General features: G+C 39.4%; 1 long non-coding RNA gene and 1 pseudogene across 1 annotated transcript in view; one reads left to right on the top strand and one right to left on the bottom strand.

Annotated features, from left to right (window-relative positions):
• LOC147579373 (uncharacterized) overlaps positions 1–18,938 on the bottom strand; it is a 270,292-nt gene that overhangs the window by 226,686 nt on the left and 24,668 nt on the right. The window lies entirely within an intron of this gene.
• On the top strand, positions 9,067–9,759 carry LOC112867667 (calcyclin-binding protein pseudogene; annotated as a pseudogene).

The raw sequence follows: 18,938 nt of genomic DNA, 5'->3' as shown, positions 1-18,938 counted from the left end.
TCTTATATGCATTTCTTATTGTGACTGACAATTTTCATTTCATTGTGAGTAAATATTTTCATTACATTAGAGTCATTTGTAAACTACTTTCCACTGTCTGTTCATCTCTCTTACTATTTTTCTGTTGGGCAATTTTCAAATGTAATCTTGCTATCCCCCAAATCACCTATTGAACAATGATTTTTTTTTTCTTCACTAACTGGAAACACTACCATTATCGTAAACCAGGTTTGTGTAAGAACTTGAATTTACTTCTGGATTTTCAAGTCTCCTCTTCTGATCTTTTTAATTTGCTAGTTCCACAGTCTTTCCATTTTTTAGCTTTATATTTTAATATATATTAGAGCTCCTTTTAATCTCCTTTTTTAGAATGTTCCTGATTATATTTTCTTATTTCTTTTTCCGAATGAACTTTAAGATCAGCTTATTTAGTAACCCTACCCCAAAAAACTTCTATTGGTATTTGTATTGAGCCTTACCAAACTTCTAGATTACTCAGAACTAACATTTTCCTGGTACTAGTCTTCCTTTCAAAAACATGGTAACTTTTTTTTTTTAACATTTATTTGTTTTTGAGACAGAGAGTGACAGAGTGTGAGTGGGGATGGGGCAGAGAGAGAGGGAGACACAGAATCCGAAGCAGGCTCCAGGCTCTGAGCTGTCAGCACAGAGCCTGATGTGGGGCTGGAACTCACGAACCATGAGATCATGACCTGAGCTGCAGTCGGATGCCCAACCGACTGAGCCAACTAGGCGCCACGAACATGGTAACTTTCTGTGTATCGATTCCTTTTGTATCCCTCAGTAGTGTTTTAATGTTCAATTTTTTTTTTTTAAATATAGATCTTGAGTATTTCTTGTTAAGTTCATTCCTAGGTGTTTTATCTGTGTAAGTGTCATGGAAATGAGATCTTTTCTTAGTTTTTTTTTTTTTTTTCCCAGCTACCTACTTAATTCTCTTCTCATCTATAATAGTTTTTCATTTGATTCTCTTACACTATCACCTATAATAAATAATATGAAATTAATCTCTGCTGTCTAATTTTTATACTTCTAATACATTTTAATCTTGTCTAAATACATTGCCTAGTACCTTTAGAACAGTGTTAAATAGTAATGGCATTAATGAACATCATTGTCTTGATCCTGATTTTAATGGGAATGTCCCCTTTCAGCAGAAGTTACAATAGATGTGTTCATTTTATTATGCTAAGGAAGTACCCATCCGTATTTCACTGAAGTTTTAAATTAACAATGGATATTGAATTTTTACAAGAGGAAAACAAATGTCATTTAAAATTCTGCAGAGATAGGGGCGCCTGGGTGGCGCAGTCGGTTAAGCGTCCGACTTCAACCAGGTCACGATCTCACGGTCCGTGAGTTCGAGCCCCGCGTCGGGCTCTGGGCTGATGGCTCAGAGCCTGGAGCCTGTTTCCGATTCTGTGTCTCCCTCTCTCTCTGCCCCTCGCCCGTTCATGCTCTGTCTCTCTCTGTCCCAAAAATAAATAAACGTTGAAAAAAAAAAATTTAAAATTCTGCAGAGATGATTACACCACTTTTCTCCTTAAATCTATCAATCTGATGAATTGCATAAGTCAGTTTCCTAATACTAAACTATCTTTACTTTTCTGGAATAACCCACACTTGATCTTGTTGTTTTCTTTTAATGTACCTTTGGGATCCTGTTTGCTAATATTTTATTCAGATTCTCATAAATGAGCTGGGCCTGTACTATTAGTCTATTTTATGTTCTTCATTGCTTTATAATTATATTTATATTTCCGACATATATTTCCTTCATCCTTAAGGAGTTATACCTTAGAGTTAATTTAGTTTAATATCTAGGATGGCCAACCTTTCACCTTCCCCCACCCCAGTGTCAACACGTCCCCCATCCATGCTGCTGCTCAGCACAGAGCCGTGCCATTCATGTTAGATCTTTTTCTAGGCATCTGTTCATTTTTATGTGCTTATCATGAAGAGATTTACTTGTTACAAGTAACATACCTCTGATATCCTCAACTTATGAACTGACCTTCAAAACACCTGTTTGAGGGGCTCCTGGGTGGCTCAGTTGGTTGGGCGTCTGACTTCGGCTCAGGTCATGATCTCATGGTTTGTGAGATCGAGCCTCACGTCCGGCTCTGTGCTCACAGCTCAGAGCCTGGAGCCTGCTTCTGATTCTGTGTCTCCTTCTCTTTCTACCCATCCTTCGCTTGTTCTCTCTCTCTGTCTCTCAAAAATAAATGTAAAAAAAAATTTTTTTTAAACCAAAAACACCTGTTTGATAAAGGGGCTTGTCCAGTAAAATAGGGTGATTCACGCAGAAGCCATTCCAGAGCAATAAGACCTCAAAAAGGCAATTATTTTTAAACTCAAGGCCTAAAGCCTCCCTTTGGATTAGTCCATTTATAAAAGTTCTATCAGCATTGTCCAACAGAACCTTCTGTAATGATAAAAATCATTAACTGTGTTGTCCAATATGGTAGGTGCCAGTCACATCTGGCTAATGAATGCTTGACATGGGATTAGTGCAATGGAAGAACTGAATCTTAAATTTAATTTTATTGTATTTTTTAAAGATTTTTTTTTTTACCTTTTTTTATGTTTATTTATTTTGAAAGAGAGCCATGTGCCAGCAAGCAGGGGAGGGGCAGAGAGGGAGAGGGAGAATCTTAAGCAGGCTCCCTCCCTAGCGCACAGCCCGACAGAGGTCTCAGTTTCATGACTGTGAGATCATGACCTGCATGATCCACCCAGGATCCTGAGCCACCCAGGTGCCTGTTATTCTTTTTTATTTCACATTTTATTAAGTCATAAGATACATAAGGTAAAGTACATAGACTATACTGTTCTTAAGTGTATAACCTGAAGAACTATTACGTATGTACAGACTCATGTTGCCATCCCAGAAAATCCAGAACATTTTCAGTACCCTAGAAGACATCACATCCCTCCCCCCTCAGTAATCCTTACTGCTTGGGTCTCAGTTACTATTCTGGGAGACATATAATACATTTGAGATACAGGATATCTCCAGAGATATTCACTATTTAATTTAATGACTTACCCCCAGCCATTAGTCTTGCCTATGCTTGAACTACATATAAATGGAATCATGTCATATTAACCATTTTGTGTCTGACTTCTTTTAATCAATATCCTGTTTTTGAGATGTATCCTTGCTGTTGCTAGCATCAGGTGCTTGGTTTCTTTTTTAAATTGTCTCATGTAGTATTCCACTGTATAAATACACATAAATTTATCCATTCTCTTGGTTCTTTTTGACTTGTCTTGTTTCAAATTTTCAGCAATTGTGAATAAAGTTATTACAAATATACTTGTACATGTCTTTTTAGAGACACTCATTTTTCTTCAGTTTATATTTAGGCGTAAAATTGCTAAATCATAAGGTAGAAATATGTATAGTTTTAGTTAATACAGCTAAAACATTTCTAAAATGATGCAATTTATAATTCCCCCTGCAATGCATGAGCGTTCCGTTGCTTCACATATTTACCCAAACTTGGGATTGTCATTCACCTTTATATTAGCCACTTTAGGGCATCTGGGTGGCTCAGTCGGTTTAGCGTCTGACTTCGGCTCAGGTCATGATCTCACGGTTCGTAAATTTGAGCCCCTGTGCTGTCAGGACAGACCCCACTTCAGATCCTCTGGCCCCCTCTCTCTCTCTGCCCATCCCCTGCTCCCACTTTTTCTCTCTCTCTCACAATAAATACATAAACTTAAAAAAGATATCAGCCACTTTAATGAGTATATTTCTCACCGTGGGGTTTCTTTTCTTATAAAATTATTTACTTTGGAATAATTATAGAACTACAGAAAAGTTGCAAAGATAGTAACTTTGCAGAGAGTTTTGTTATCCCTTCACCCAGCTTCCTTTATTTTAATATCTTACATACTCATGATTTGTTAGTTAAAACTAAGAAATTAACATTGTTAATACTAATTAAGCTATAGACTTCATTCAGATTGCACTAGGTTTTCCCTAATGTCCTTTTACTGGTCCAGGATCCAATCCAAGTTACTACATTCTATTTAGTGGTCATGACCCTGTAGTCTTCTCTGAAAAACCATTTCTTTCCTTGTTTTCTTCCCTCATTTTTTCCTTGTCAGTTTTGAAGAGTACTAATCTGTTACTTTACAGGATGTCCTTCACTTTGGGTTTGTCTGATGTTTTCTCATGATTAGAAACTGTCAAACCACCCTTCCGCATGCCTATAGTATACCCTTTGGTATTTCTTCCTGCAGTGAGAGTTCCGTTGTTCCATCCCATGGGGTGGTGGTGGTGGTGATTTTTAGCAATTCTGGAAGGTGAACACTGGTACCTCATTGTGATTCTAATTGCATTTCTCTATGACAAATGTTGACCATCTTTTCATATGCTTACTTGCCACCCATATATCTTATTTGTTGAAGAGCCTTTTTACATCTTTTGCCCATTTTTAAAATGGATCAGTTGTTTTTCTTATCACCCTTAAGAATTCTTTATGTATTCTGGATGCAAGTCTGTTATCAGATATGCGATCCGCAAATATTTTCTCCTAGCCTGTGGTTCGCCTGTTTATTCTCTTAACATATCTGTCACAGAGCAAAGTTTTTCAATTCTGATATGGTCCACTTTATCAATTTTTTTTACTTTTATGGGTTGCATTTTTTAAAGTAATCTATACACCGAACATGGTGCTCAAACCTACAACCCCAAGATCAAGCTTCGCACACTCCACTGACTGAGCCAGCCAGGTGCCCCCATGGATTGCATTTTTGATGTAGTATCTGAAATCTGATCACCAAGCCCAAGGTCCACCCAGAGTTTGTCTTGTGTTTTCTTCTAGATATTTTGCCATTTCACTATTTAAATTTAAGCTTATGAGCCATTACTTTTGGTGTAATGTGTTGTGGTATGTGTGTAATTTTTTTTTTTACATACAAATGTCCACTTGCTCCCGCACCACTTGTTGAAAAGACTGTTCTTTCTGCATTAAGTTGTCTTTGTACCTTTGTCAAAAATCAGTTGATGATATTTGTGTGGATTTATTTCTGAGCTCTCTGTTGGTACCTCTGGCCTATGTGTCTACCCTTTTGCTGATACCGCACCGTCTTGATGACCGTAGTTTCCTAATAAGTCTTGAAATTGGGTAGTGTAATTTCTCCAGCTAGCATTCTTTTTTTAGTTCCTTTCAGTTCCTTTTCTTTTCTGTATAAATTTTAGAATCCACTTGCCAATTTCTAAAAAAAAATAAATAAAAAAAATAAAAAAAGAGGCCTGCTGTGATTTTGATTGAGGATGCATTGACTCTATAAATCAAACTGGGGAGAAGTAACATCCGTACAATATTGAATTTTCCAATCCACGTACACAGTATATCTCTCCATTTATTTACATCTTTGTTGATTTATTTTATTAGTGTTCTGTAGTTTTCAGTAGACAGATCCTGCCCATACTTTATTATATTTTTACTTAAGTACTTAAGTGTGTGTTGGGGGGGAGGACTATTATAAATCATATTTTTTTTAATTTCAAAGTCTAATTGTCTATTGCTGATATATGGAAATATGATTGACTTCTGTATATTGGCCTTGTATCCTACAAACTTGCTAAACTTACTTATTCTAGGAATATTCTTGTAGCTCCTTTGGGATTTTTATACAGACAACTATGTCATTGTCAAACAAAGTTTTATTTCTTCCTTTCCAATCTGTAAAACGTTTATTTTCTTGGGGCGCCTGGATGGCTCATTCAGTTGAGCGACCAACTCTTGGCTTCAGCTCAGGTCATGATCTCTCAGTTGGTGTGTTTGATCCCTGCGTTGGGCTTTGCGCTAACAGCTTGGGATTCTCCGTCTCCTGCTCTCTCTTCCCCTCCCCAGCATGCGCGCACTCTTTCTCTGACTCTCTCAAAAATAAATAAATAAACAAACATTAAAAAACAACAACAAAACCTTCTACCCAAAAATGTTGGGTCTCCCTATACTGGGGTTAAATGAGAGGCAGTCACATCTAGATGTAACTTAGTCTGACTATGCCACAAGACCTCCCACAGCCTTCCTTGCCTCAGGGTGCGGGCCATTCTCCAGGGGAACTCGAACCCACCAGGTGATGCCCGTTACTTTAATCCCTTCAAGTCTCATTGTTTTTCCCTATTTTGCTTAGCTTTCTATCCACATATTTATCTATCCACAAAGCTATCCATATTTAGCTTTCTATCCACAAAAACAAGGGTGATATGTATTTGTGCATTCCGCCATTATATTGTCAGTTATAACCAGGGAACCTTTCTAAGAATTTGATCAAGATTTAGTTACACAACCATCTGCCTGAGTTACTCTCAGGATGATATGCAATGATTTGTTCATTTGATGTGATATCTCTTTGCCTACTGTTGGACACTATGGGCTATAATGTGCATCCCTTGGTCTGAAGAAATGTTACTCAGTGGCCCAAATTGGTACAATGTCTTCTGTACCAGTCCTTTAATAGCATTTTAAGTGTTTGGGTCTACTACCAAGAATGCAAAGCCCAGTCCAGCCTAAGTGTCTATTCCTCTTAGGACCCACTTATCGTCCCCCGGACCTACCAGCACTGGTCCAATGTAGTCCGCATGTCAGCTGTGTGCAGGGCCATCCTTCCGGGGGCATCTTTCCCAGCGCCATCTGCAGTCTTTCTCTCTCTTGTTAGCATTTTGTGCCTCAAAAAGTGCGAGAGGAATATGTCTAGATTCAGCCCACCTCTGTATTGCTTCAGCACCCACGTGTCCACCCATTTCATAAAACTAGGTGGCCACCTCACGGGAGTGCACCAAAAGGTCTACCTGGTGGTTTCTATCACCTTGTAAATCTGGAAGGAAGTTTGTCCAATGGGCATCAACATGCCCTGCTTGAATGTGTTCCTTAAATCCCCAGAGTGATTTCCACATGGCTTCACCCTATTCAGGCAGCCCCTTAATAGTTCAGTTTTTGCTTGCCCAGCTACCTTGACCACATGGCCAGGCTGTTGGCTACTGCCCATGAGTCCATAAAAACCCAAACACAGGGGCTTTTAACCAATGTTCAATACTTCATCACAGCTAGACAACAGCACACAGTTCAACCCATTGAGAGACGACCTTCTACCAGTCTTTCCATCTGACAGTCTTAACACAGCAGCTTTTCAAACAGGATACTGGCCATGCATTTTGGAACCACCATCAATTTCCATCCTGACTTTCAATTCCATCAATTACTGCACCTGCATATCCGCCTACTCCAATCTTAGCTCCTGTTAAACTTCACCAACAGGTTGTGAATTCCCAGTGCACTTGGCTCCTGTGTCAAGGACATACCTCCATATGTCAAAGGTAATGTCATATTCAGCAGGTGAACATCCTGGCCATCACAAAGCCAATCCCACATGGCTTGTGTATGAAACATAGCTGCTTCATCTGGGGTGTTCCACTTGGCATTTATAGGGCACTTTGGGTAGTCCATCTTGTCAGGATACACACGCCTTCCAGTGGTTTCTGTCCAGTCCACCATGCTGGCTGTTGCCTCTTGAATAATCTCTTGTGTATTCCTGGATCATGTATCTCCACCTTCTATTTTTCAAGGATGAGCTGTAAGTCCTGTATCAATCCAAACATGCTCTTCTACTCTGCAGCATTCCAAACCAAGGACACAGCCCCCAAATTAATTACTCTCACAATCCATTTCAGTAAAAGTTCTTCAGGGAACCAATGATAGCAATCTACAAAATAAGACAACTCCTTCACACTATGCTTCTGGCTTCAGTAGTGTCTTGATTTTGTCTTCCCCCCATCTTGACAACCTTCGTGGTAAGCAGAGGCCTTAGAGCATAATTTTCCCCCTTGTAGGCTGCTTTGAGGCTAGAGGCTAAAGCTCAGACTTTGGGACTAGTGGCTAAAGCTCGTGATCCACCATCAAGGTCTGACCCACCACTTTCTTTTACTTTCACTTTGGCTTTTACAGATAATAACCAGGGGACTGTACATTTAGCATGCTTCTCATTATTTTGCACTTCTTTACATATCTAATAAGCCAACTCCTTGAGAATCAAATCCAGCACCATTTCTGGATCATAATTGATCTCAGCACAGCTGTAGTTTCAGACCATGAGGGACTAAGTGGCCGTCCAGGGATCAAAGCTTCCTTATTCCCTGCCTTTTCTTACTTTCTCTTCCCAAACCATAAGTTTCTGTGAACCGTGGCTGTTTTAGCAAATCCCACTTGTCTGACACCAGTTAGTAGGATCTGTTTCTACTCACAACACTGGTGAAATGTATGGGTTTTTCACACCAAGAAATTCTCCAATTCTCTGCAGATACTGACTTAATGTCCTACAATTTAACTCAATTTTGACACTAACTACACAGAGCTAGTAGGTTACATACACTTCTGTCCAACTTGTCCACAAATCAGGGGCTCCCAAGACACCCCCCCCCCCCCCCCCCCCGCTGCTTCAACTACGATAATTTGCTATAACACCTTAATGGAACTCAAGGAAATACCTTACTAACTAGTAACAGGTTTATTACAAAGGATATTATAAAGGATACAAGTGAGCAACCAGATAAAGAGGTACCTAGGGCAAGGTCTGGAAGAGTCCAGACCTTGGGAGCTTGGGGTGCCCATGGATGCATTCACCAACCTGGAAGCTCTCTGAACCCCATAGTTTAGAGATTTTTATGGAGGCTTCATCATGTAAGCAGAATGGGTTATTAACTCTATCTCTACCCTCCCCCGCCCCACCCTAGAGTACGGGTGGGTAAGGCTGAACGTTCAAGCTTCTAATCGTGGCTTAATCTTTCTAGTAACCAGTTCCTACCCTGAAGCTATGAAGGAACACACCAAGAGTCACGACTTTAACACGAAACATACTTGAGAGGCACCAAGTGCAGGAGGCCGGTAGGTCGGGTGTGCGCACAGGCTAAGGGCGCTGCGACTCCTGCCGGCGGGTCTGCCTCTGGGTCAGTGCGCGCCTGGTGGCGTTTCCTGTTCTCTCCCCCGTGTGGCTGCAGCTCGCGCCTCGCCTGACACAGCTGGACCATGAATGACTTCAGCTTTGGAAGAGCTACAGAAAGATCTAGAAGAGGTGAAGGTGCTGCTGGAAAAGGCCACCAGTAAAAGGGTACATGATGCCTTTGTAGCTGAAAAATCAATGCTTGAGGCAGAAATCAAGAATAAGATGCAGCAGAAATCACAGGGAAAAACAGAATTTCTTGACAATGAAAAGCCAGCTGCTGTGGTTCCTCCCATTACAACGGGATATACAATGAAAATCAGTAATTGTAGATGGGATCAGTCAGATGAGTTTGTGAAAATCTTCATTACCTTAACTGGAGTCCAAGTCCCCACTGAGAATGTGCAGGTGCATTTCCCAGAGCGATTATTTGATCTTTTGGTAAGGAATCTAAATGGGAAGAGTTACTCTATGATGGTGAACAATCTCTTGAAATCCATCTCTGCGGAAGGCAGTTCAAAAAAGTCAAGACAGATACAGTTCCTGTGTAGAAAGAAAGCAGAAAACACGCGGTGGCACTACCTGATTCAGGTTGAAAAAGAATGAGAAGAGAAAGAAAAGCCCTCCCGGGACGCTGAAACAGATCCTAGCAAGGGATTGATGAATGTTCTAAAGAAAATTTATGAAAATGAAGATTATGAAAATGAAGAAATGAAGCGAACCATTAATGAAGCCCGCGTGGAATCAAGAGAGAAGCAAGCCAAAGTAGACACAGAATTTTGAGATTTTAAAATCATTGGGAAACAGTGATGTGGAAATATTGATGTTTCCAATAAGGAAATGTTGGTGAGCTGAACACATAAATTTAACAAATAATAACTTTCAAAGACTTCCTTCTAAGAAAAGGTAATGAATTCTCCCATTTCCTACTGGAGGATTTATTTAAAGAAAATAAGTTTATTAAACACTTCCTCCAAAGATGGCTTCCGTAGTAATCTGGGCATTTTGATGAGTTTTGTTCAAGAAAGGATAACATTGCATTCATGTATGAAATGTAAAAAAAAAGCAAGTCTTGCTTAATGATAATGCCACCCTGTGTGTATATTTGTTCAGCCAAGGGGTAGAAAACAAAAGTTATTGTTTTCTTATAAGTTCCTGACATCAGCTTCCACCAATGTAAAAATAAGTAAAAATAAAGCCTGAATTTTTGCATGAATCTATAAATAGAAATAAAATTTAAAACCTCTCCTATCAGGAAATTACAAGGGTTTTGGGAGCTCTGTGTCAGGAACTAAGGGCAGAAACCGAGCATATATTTCTTATTATGTCACAGGAATGGTGAGAGAGGACATCCTGTCTCGTTTCCAATCTTCACTCAATCTGTCACCATTAGGTTTAGTGTTATCTGTATGTTATTCACAGATATTCTTCATTAGGCTAAGGAATAGCTTATTCTTTGAATCAGCCCCTCTATTCTTTGCTGAAAGCTTTTTATCATGAATGAATGTTGAATTTTGTCAAATGCTTTTTCAGCATCTATTGAGGTGGTCATGTGGTTTTTCCTACCTTATCTGTTAATATGATGTGTTTCATTGATTTTTTAACATTTAATCAAACTTGCATTCTTGTAAATTTTATTTGGTCATGCTATAGTACCTTTTTTATATATTACTGGATTTGATTTGCTGATATTGTTGAGGAATTATACACTTATGTTCATGAGGAATATTGGTATTGGTAGTTTTCTTTTCCCATAACACCTTTGTCTGGTTTGGGTATTATGGCAATGGTAGTTTTATTGGGTAAGAAGTGTTCCCTCTTCTATTTTCTGGAACAGATTTCTTCCTTAACTGTTTGGTATAATTTATCAATGAGTTAATCTCAGCCTGGAGTTCTATTAATTAGAAAGTTTTTAGCTACAAATTCAATTTCTTTTGGGTTATCTATTTTCCCATGAGTGAATTTTAGAAGTTTGTGTCTTTCAAGGAATCAGTTCATTTGATCTAAGTTATCAAATTTATGGCAATAAAGCTGTTCCTGAAGCAGCCTGGAGCCTGCTTCAGATTCTGTCTCCCTCTCTCTCTGCCCCTCCCTTGCTCACACTCTGTCTCTGTCTCTCAAAAATAAACACACATTTTAAAAAATAATAAAAAAATAAAATACTACTCTGACTACAGTAGGGAGAATGGATTCAGGGGTACCAAGAGAGGAGTGTGTGGAGAAATCAGGAGGAGCCCACAAGATGATGGTCACCTGGGCAAGCTGGTAGCAGTGGGAATAAAAGATGGATTCTAGAGATATTTGGAAAGTAGAATAATTAGACTTGCTAACTGATTGGATGTGGGAAGTAAGACAGAAAAAAAAAAGAGACAAAGATGACTCCAAGGTTTCAGGCTTTAGCAACTGAATGGGTGGTAATATCATTTATCAAACTAGAAAATTATCAAGGATTAATAAACTTGATTACATGAAAATATAAAAATTCTGTGCACCGAAAGACCATATAAACACAGGACAGACTGAGCGAAGATATGTACAATTCATATAACTGACTAAGAATTACCATCCAGAATGTTAAAAAAAAAATTAGTAAGAAAAAGACAAATGATCTGACAGAAAAATAGGTAAAGAATATGAACAGGCAACTCATTAATGAAGAAAACCAATGCCAAAAAAATAATTTAAAAAGATACTCAACCACAGACTCTTAACTATAGAGAACAAACTAATAGTTATTGGTGGGGAGGTGGGTGGGGGTTGGGTGAAATAGGTGATGGGGAGTAAGGAGTGCCCTTGTCATGATGAGCACCAAGTGTTGTATGGAAGCGTTGAATCACTACATTGTACACCCAAAACTGATATTACACTGTATGTTAACTAAGTGGAATTTAAATTAAAACTTTAAAAAAAAGATGCTCAACCTTACTAGGTCATGAAATACGAACATATAGACTTAGCAACAATTAAGAAATCTGATGAAAGCAAGAATTGGTGACACTTTGGAGCAACCAGCGCTTTCATGCATAACTAATGGCAAAATAAATTTAAATCATTTTGAAGCAAAATTTGGTCACATCTTGCTAAACAGAAGATATATATTCTTACAGATGATGCACATTTCATATCTAGGTAACTAGATATCTAGTCTAGAGAAACTCTTGTTCACATGCACAAGGGAACATAAACAACAAAGTTGACTCAGGTATTGTTTTCTAATAGTTGAAAAAGTGAAAACCACATCCATCAATAGAATGGATATGTACATTGGAGTTTATTTATATAATGTAATATAAATATAATACCATAGTAAAAATAGTAAATTACTCATTTTGATACATATAGCTTTAGTTCTTTCGTTCTTACTATTGTGTATATATATATACACATATACATATATATTGGAAATTTACCCATGTTGATACATGGCACATGATGTGTATGTGTGTGTGTGTGTGTGTGTGTGTGTGTAGAGAAGTGTCAAAATAAAATCAGCTGCTAAAAAGATACATACAGTTAAATACCATTTACATGAAATTAAGAAACAAGCAAAATACCAAAGAAGACTACGAACATATTTCTAGAAAAATTATTAAAATATGCAAAGAAATGATGAAATCAAATTCAGGTTATTAACTTCTTCTAGGGAAAAGGGGGAAAGGGATATACAAAGGGCCTTAATTTTACATCCAATGTTTTACTTTTTAAGCAGACCCATGGTTACATGTGTGACTATTTATATTATTATCTATACTTTTTTATATGCCAGAAATATTTCATTAAAAATAAACTTTTAGGGGCACCTGGGTGGCTCAGTTGGTTAAGCATCTGACTCTTGATTTGGGCTCAGGTCATGATCTCACGGTTCCTAACAGCACGGAGCCTGCTTGGGATTCTTTCTCTCCCTTTCTCTCTGCCCCTCCCTCCCTCTGTCTCTCAAAAATAAATATACATTTTAAAAAATAATTTTTGGAGCCCACATCGGGCTCTGTGCCAACAGCTCAGAGCCTGGAACCTACTTCAGATTCTGTGTCTCCCTCTCTCTCTGTCCCTTCCCTGCTCATGCTCTGTCTCTCTCTCTCTCTCTCAAAAATAAATAAACATTAATTTTTTTTTAATAATAATAATTTTTTTAAGGAAACCAATAGAAAACTTCCAGTTTCCAGTAATAATGGACTAGCTCTTTCAGTCTAAACCTCTGGCTGAAAGCAACTAAAAATAATGGATACTTTTCATAAATCATGGAAAAAACACCAGGGAGATGGCAATCATAATGAATTACCAGAAGAGACAGTAAGAATCCAGACATAGAGATGGCAAAAGCTTAAACCCTCACTTCACCAAAAAGGAAATCCAAATGGCTAATAAACCCAAAAAAAGATGCTCAGCTTCATTAGACACCAGAGAAGTACAAATAAAACCACACCCTCCAGATTGGCAAAAACTCAGAACTCTGAAAGTACATAGTGTTAAATATTGATAAGTGTGTGGAGCAACCAGAACTCCCATATAATGCCCAAGAAGTGGAAATTGGTTCAATCATTTTGGAAGTGAGTTTGGCATGGCCCAGCAACTCCACTCTTAGGTATATACAAAGAGAGATGTATGCATATTATTTCAAGGATTCCTGCATGATAGGGTCAACAGAATCCGAAAACTGGAAATAAACCCAATGTTAATCGTCATAAATAATGGTTTAGCCACACAGTGCAATGTTATACTGAAAATGGATGCACTTTGTGAAACATGACAATAAATATGAATGTCATGAATATTTTATTGAGAGTAAGAAGGAAGACAGAAAAGAAAACATACAGTGTGATTCCATTCGTAAAGTTTAAAAAACTAAACTACATTGTTCAGTGATGGATACATAAGTGGTGAAACTAATATGATCATCACCAAAGACCACGCAGCCATTGCTCTAGGAAAAAGAAAGTTTGATTATGATTGGAGAGGGGCACATAGATGCATTAATTTAGGAGCATCTGGGTGGCTCAGTCAGTTGAGCATCCAACTTCGGCTCAGGTTCTCGTGATTCAGGAGTTCGAGCCCTGCATCAGGCTCACTACTGTTCAGTGCAGAGCCCACTTTGAATCCTCTTTCCGCCCCCCCCGCCCCTCCCCCACTCATGCGTACACATGCACTCTCTCTCAAAAATAAATAAAACATTAAAAAAAAAAAAAGAGCAGTACCTCTAATCTCTAAGGCCCAGCAGCCTATCCTCAAGCACTGATTCCACCCTTTACTAACGATGTGAAGTTGGTCAAGTTACTCAAACGTTTTACACCTCAGGGTCCAAATCTATAACAGAGAACTGTTGTGAGAAGTGAATGCAACCATCTACGTAAAATGTTTAACACATAATAAGCATTCAGTTCATGTAATTATTATCTTCTGTAGTACTCAGACAAACTGTTTTTTTTTTTTTTTAACGTTTATTTATTTTTGAGACAGGGAGAGACAGAGCAAGAACTGGGGAGAGGGTCAGAGAGAGGGAGACACAGAATCCAAAACAGGCTCCAGGCTCTGAGCTGTCGGCACAGAGCCCGACGCGGGGCTCGAACTCACGGACCGCGAGATCATGACCTGAGCCGAAGTCGGCCGCCCAACCGACTGAGCCACCCAGGCACCCCATAGACAAACTCTTTTAAGAAGAGTGGCCATGATGGGAGGAGGGAAATGACCATAGCTGGAGGGGGACATGGAATTGAAGGAAGGTAGTATTTGTTTTGTTTTGCTTTCACTTCATTTTACTTTATTTCTTTTTTTTTTTTTAATTTTTTTTCAACGTTTTTTATTTATTTTTGGGACAGAGAGAGACAGAGCATGAACGGGGGAGGGGCAGAGAGAGAGGGAGACACAGAATCGGAAACAGGCTCCAGGCTCTGAGCCATCAGCCCAGAGCCCGACGCGGGGCTCGAACTCACGGACTGCGAGATCGTGACCTGGCTGAAGTCGGACGCCCCACCGACTGCGCCACCCAGGCGCCCCTCATTTTACTTTATTTCTTAAAGCTTACGTTTACAGAAAAACTGCACAGAAAGTACAAAGAGGGTCCATATATTCTTTCTGTTCCTCCACACACAGCTTCCCCTACTATCAACATCTTGCAGTAACATCTTGTAGTACATTTATTACAACTAATGAGCCAAATTGATACATCATTACTAACCAAAGTTCATAGTTTACATTAGAGTTCACTCTGTGTTGTGTGGCTCTATGGGTCTTGGCAAATGTGTAATGTTGTATATCCCTCATTATAGTATCATACAAAGTAGTTTCACTGCCCTAAAAGTCCCCTATGATTCATCTATTCATCCCTCCCTCTCTCCAAGCCCCTGGCAACCCCCGATCTTTTCACTGTCTCTATAGTTTTGCATTTTCTAGAATGTCATAGCTGGAAACACAATATGTAGCCTTCTCAAACTGGCCTCCTTCACTTAGCAATATGCATTAAGGTTATTTCATGTTTTTGCAGGGGTGAGCTCAATAGTTCATTTTTTTAATTGCAGAATACTATTCCATGATCTAGATGTGCCACAGTTACTTAGAATGAGTGTCTAGAAGACACTCTAGAAGAATGTCTTGGTTACTTCTAAGTTTGGGCAATTATGAATACAACTGCTAAAACATACATGTGCAGGTTTTTGTGCAGACGTAAGATTTCAACTCATTTGGATAAATACCAAAGTATGCAATCGCCAGGTCATATGATAAGACTATGTTTAGCTTTGCAAGAAATTACCAAACTGTCTTCCAAATTGGTTATGCCATTTTGTCTTTCCATCAGCAATGAATGAGAGCTCCAGTTGTTCCGTACACTTACCAGCTATTGGTGTTTGGGATTTTAGCCATTTTAATAGATGTGAAGTAGTATCTTGTTTTAATTTGCAATTCCCTAATGACATATAATATGGAGCATCTTTCCTATGCTTATTTGCCATCTGTATATCTTCTTTGGTGAGGTATCTGTTCAGAGCTTTTTGCCATTTGGGGGGTCCATTTTATTTTTATTTTTATTTTTTTAATTTTTTTTTCAACGTTTTTATTTATTTTTGGGACAGAGAGAGACAGAGCATGAACGGGGGAGGGGCAGAGAGAGAGGGAGACACAGAATCAGAAACAGGCTCCAGGCTCCGAGCCATCAGCCCAGAGCCTGACGCGGGGCTCGAACTCACGGACCGCGAGATCGCGACCTGGCTGAAGCCGGACGCTTAACCGACTGCGCCACCCAGGCGCCCCATGGGGGGTCCATTTTAAATTGTGTTGCTGGGGCACCGGTCTGGCTCAGTTGGTGGAACATGCGACTCTTGATCTTGAGGTCATGAGTTCGAGCCCCGTGTGGGGTGTAGAGATTACTTTAAAAAAAAAAATAAGTTGAGTTGCTGATTTTCATATTGTTGAGTTTAAAGAGCTCCTTGTATATTTTTAACACGAGTTCTTTATTAGACTTGCATCTTGCCAATATTTCCCCAGTCTGTGGCTTGTCTTCTCATTCTCTTAATAGTGTCTTTCACAGAACAGAAGTTTTTCATTTTAATGGAGCCTCATTTATCAATTTTTTTCTTTCACAGATACTACTTTTGCTATTGTATTTAAAAAGTCATTGCCAAGGGGCACCTGGGTGGCTCAGTCAGTTTAGTGTCTGATTCTCGATCTCGGCTCAGGTCATGATCTCATGAGTTCATGAGCCCCCGATGTGGGGCTCCACACTGATAACGCAAAGCCTGCTTGGGATTCTCTCTCTCCTTCTCTCTGCCCCTCCCCCACTTGCTTGAGCTCTCTCTCTCTGTCCTCTCTCTCTCTCTCTTTCAAAAATAAATAAACTTTAAAAAATAAATAAATGAAAAAGTCTTTGCCAAGCTCAAGGTCTCCTAGATTTTCTGTTATATTATCTTCTAGCAGTTTTATAGTTTTGCATTTTACATCTAGGTCTATGATCCATTTTAAGTTAATTTTTTTTTAAAGAGATATCTTTTTTTTTTTTAATTTTTTTTTTAATTTTTTTTTCAACGTTTTTTTATTTATTTTTGGGACAGAGAGAGACAGAGCATGAACGGGGGAGGGGCAGAGAGAGAGGGAGACACAGAATCGGAAACAGGCTCCAGGCTCTGAGCCATCAGCCCAGAGCCTGACGCGGGGCTCGAACTCACGGGGAGGGGCAGAGAGAGAGGGAGACACAGAATCGGAAACAGGCTCCAGGCTCTGAGCCATCAGCCCAGAGCCTGACGCGGGGCTCGAACTCACGAACCGCGAGATCGTGACCTGGCTGAAGTCGGATGCTTAACCGACTGCGCCACCCAGGCGCCCCTAAGTTAATTTTTGTGAAAAGTAGGTCTGTTCTAGACTTTTTTTTTTTTTTTTGCACGTCCATTGTTACATTTGTTGAAAAGACTATCTTTTCTCCATTGATTGCCTTTGTTCCTTTGCCAAAGATCAGTCGATTCTATTTGTGTGGGTCTACTTTTGGCTTTCTATTCTGTTCCATTTATCTTTCTGTTTATTCTTTCGCCATCTCATACTGTCTTGATTACTGAAGCTTTGTAGTAAGTCTTGAAACTGGTAGTGTCAGTCTTCTGACCTTATCCTTCTCCAATCCAGAGTTGGCTCTTCTGGGTCTTTCTAAACTTTAGATTGGTTTGTCAATATACACAAAATAACTTGCTGGGATTCCGGTTGAGATGGTGTTGAGTCTACAGATCAAGCTGGGGAGTACTGATACATTAACAACATTGAGTGGGAGGTATTTTTTTAAGATGAGGAAAAATTGGGGCATATTTACAAGTTTTGGAGAAGGAGTGTGGAGAAGAGGTTGAAATATCAAGAGGGAGGGAATAATCAATATCATAAGATTTCTGACCAGGCTGCAAGAAGTGGGGTTCAGAGTGCATGTGGAGGAATTGATAGAAGGAGGGAACTTTGTCCAATGTAGAGGAGGACAGGGAATGAGGATATGTGTAAATGTGTGTGTGTTTGTAAATTTGGTGGTGTTTAGTTTTTTGGTAAACATGGTCAGCTGTTGACAACAGGAGGATGAGATAGGGCTTGGAAGGTTGAATGGAGGGAGTGTGAGTAGCCATTGCCTGGAGGGGAAGGGCATGTTAGTTACAAGGACGGAGCAGTATCACCAGGCAGTGTTGAGGGTACAGTTGGTGACCATAAACTTGTACCAATCTATGCTGACATATGAGACTGCCCAGGGGTACTCAGAGAGACCCGGTTATATGCATACAGAAGTCCATCCAGGATTGGGGTGTATCCCACAAAGATGTGATTAAAGGTCAGAGAGACAGAGGATTTTATAATATCAACAAAAGAGCGACAGAAATAGTGGTAGCCTGTACGATCTCAGATGGACAGGGAAGTCAAAGTGGAAGGAGCTAATGGCTGAAAATCAAGTGGAGAGACAGTACCCTGGGGGTCCTGAGTGCAGACCAGGCATAGTGGGAGTGATTTAGTAAGAATTGGAGGTTGTGGTCAAAGAGTTTCCATATCTGTAGGGTGGGGGAAATAACAGAGTTGTAGTGATATTAAATGTGACAGAATGTGTGCTGTGTAAACTGTTAAACACTACACCAATGTCTGTCTGTTCACTAGGCCGTAAACTTGAAGATAGGAATCAGGTGTCAGACATTTCCTCCTACTAGCATAGCGCCTAATATCTAACACATGCTTTAGTGAACCTACTGAGTGTTAGAAGGATGAGTGAATGAGCTGATTTCCCTTTAAGATTTAGGCTCTGCCAGAATCTTGAACTTCCTAGCCCAGAAAACCACAGGTCCTTCAATACTCTTCTACACAGACTAGCTGAAATCTGACAACGAGATTAAAGATCAAACTGTTCTGATAATGTCAGAGAAGCTTGTATTGGAATATATATATATACAGTAGTCCCTCCCTTATCCACAGTTTCAGTTTCTGTGGTTTCATTACCTCTGGTCAACCACAGTCCGAAAATAGAT

Source organism: Puma concolor, chromosome B4 (genome assembly GCF_028749965.1).
Source record: "Puma concolor isolate L17-30 chromosome B4, mPumCon1.1.hap2, whole genome shotgun sequence".
In the NCBI taxonomy this organism is placed as follows: domain Eukaryota; kingdom Metazoa; phylum Chordata; class Mammalia; order Carnivora; family Felidae; genus Puma; species Puma concolor.
Note: the sequence above shows the minus strand (reverse complement) of the source record. Positions and strands in the feature narration are given on the sequence as shown.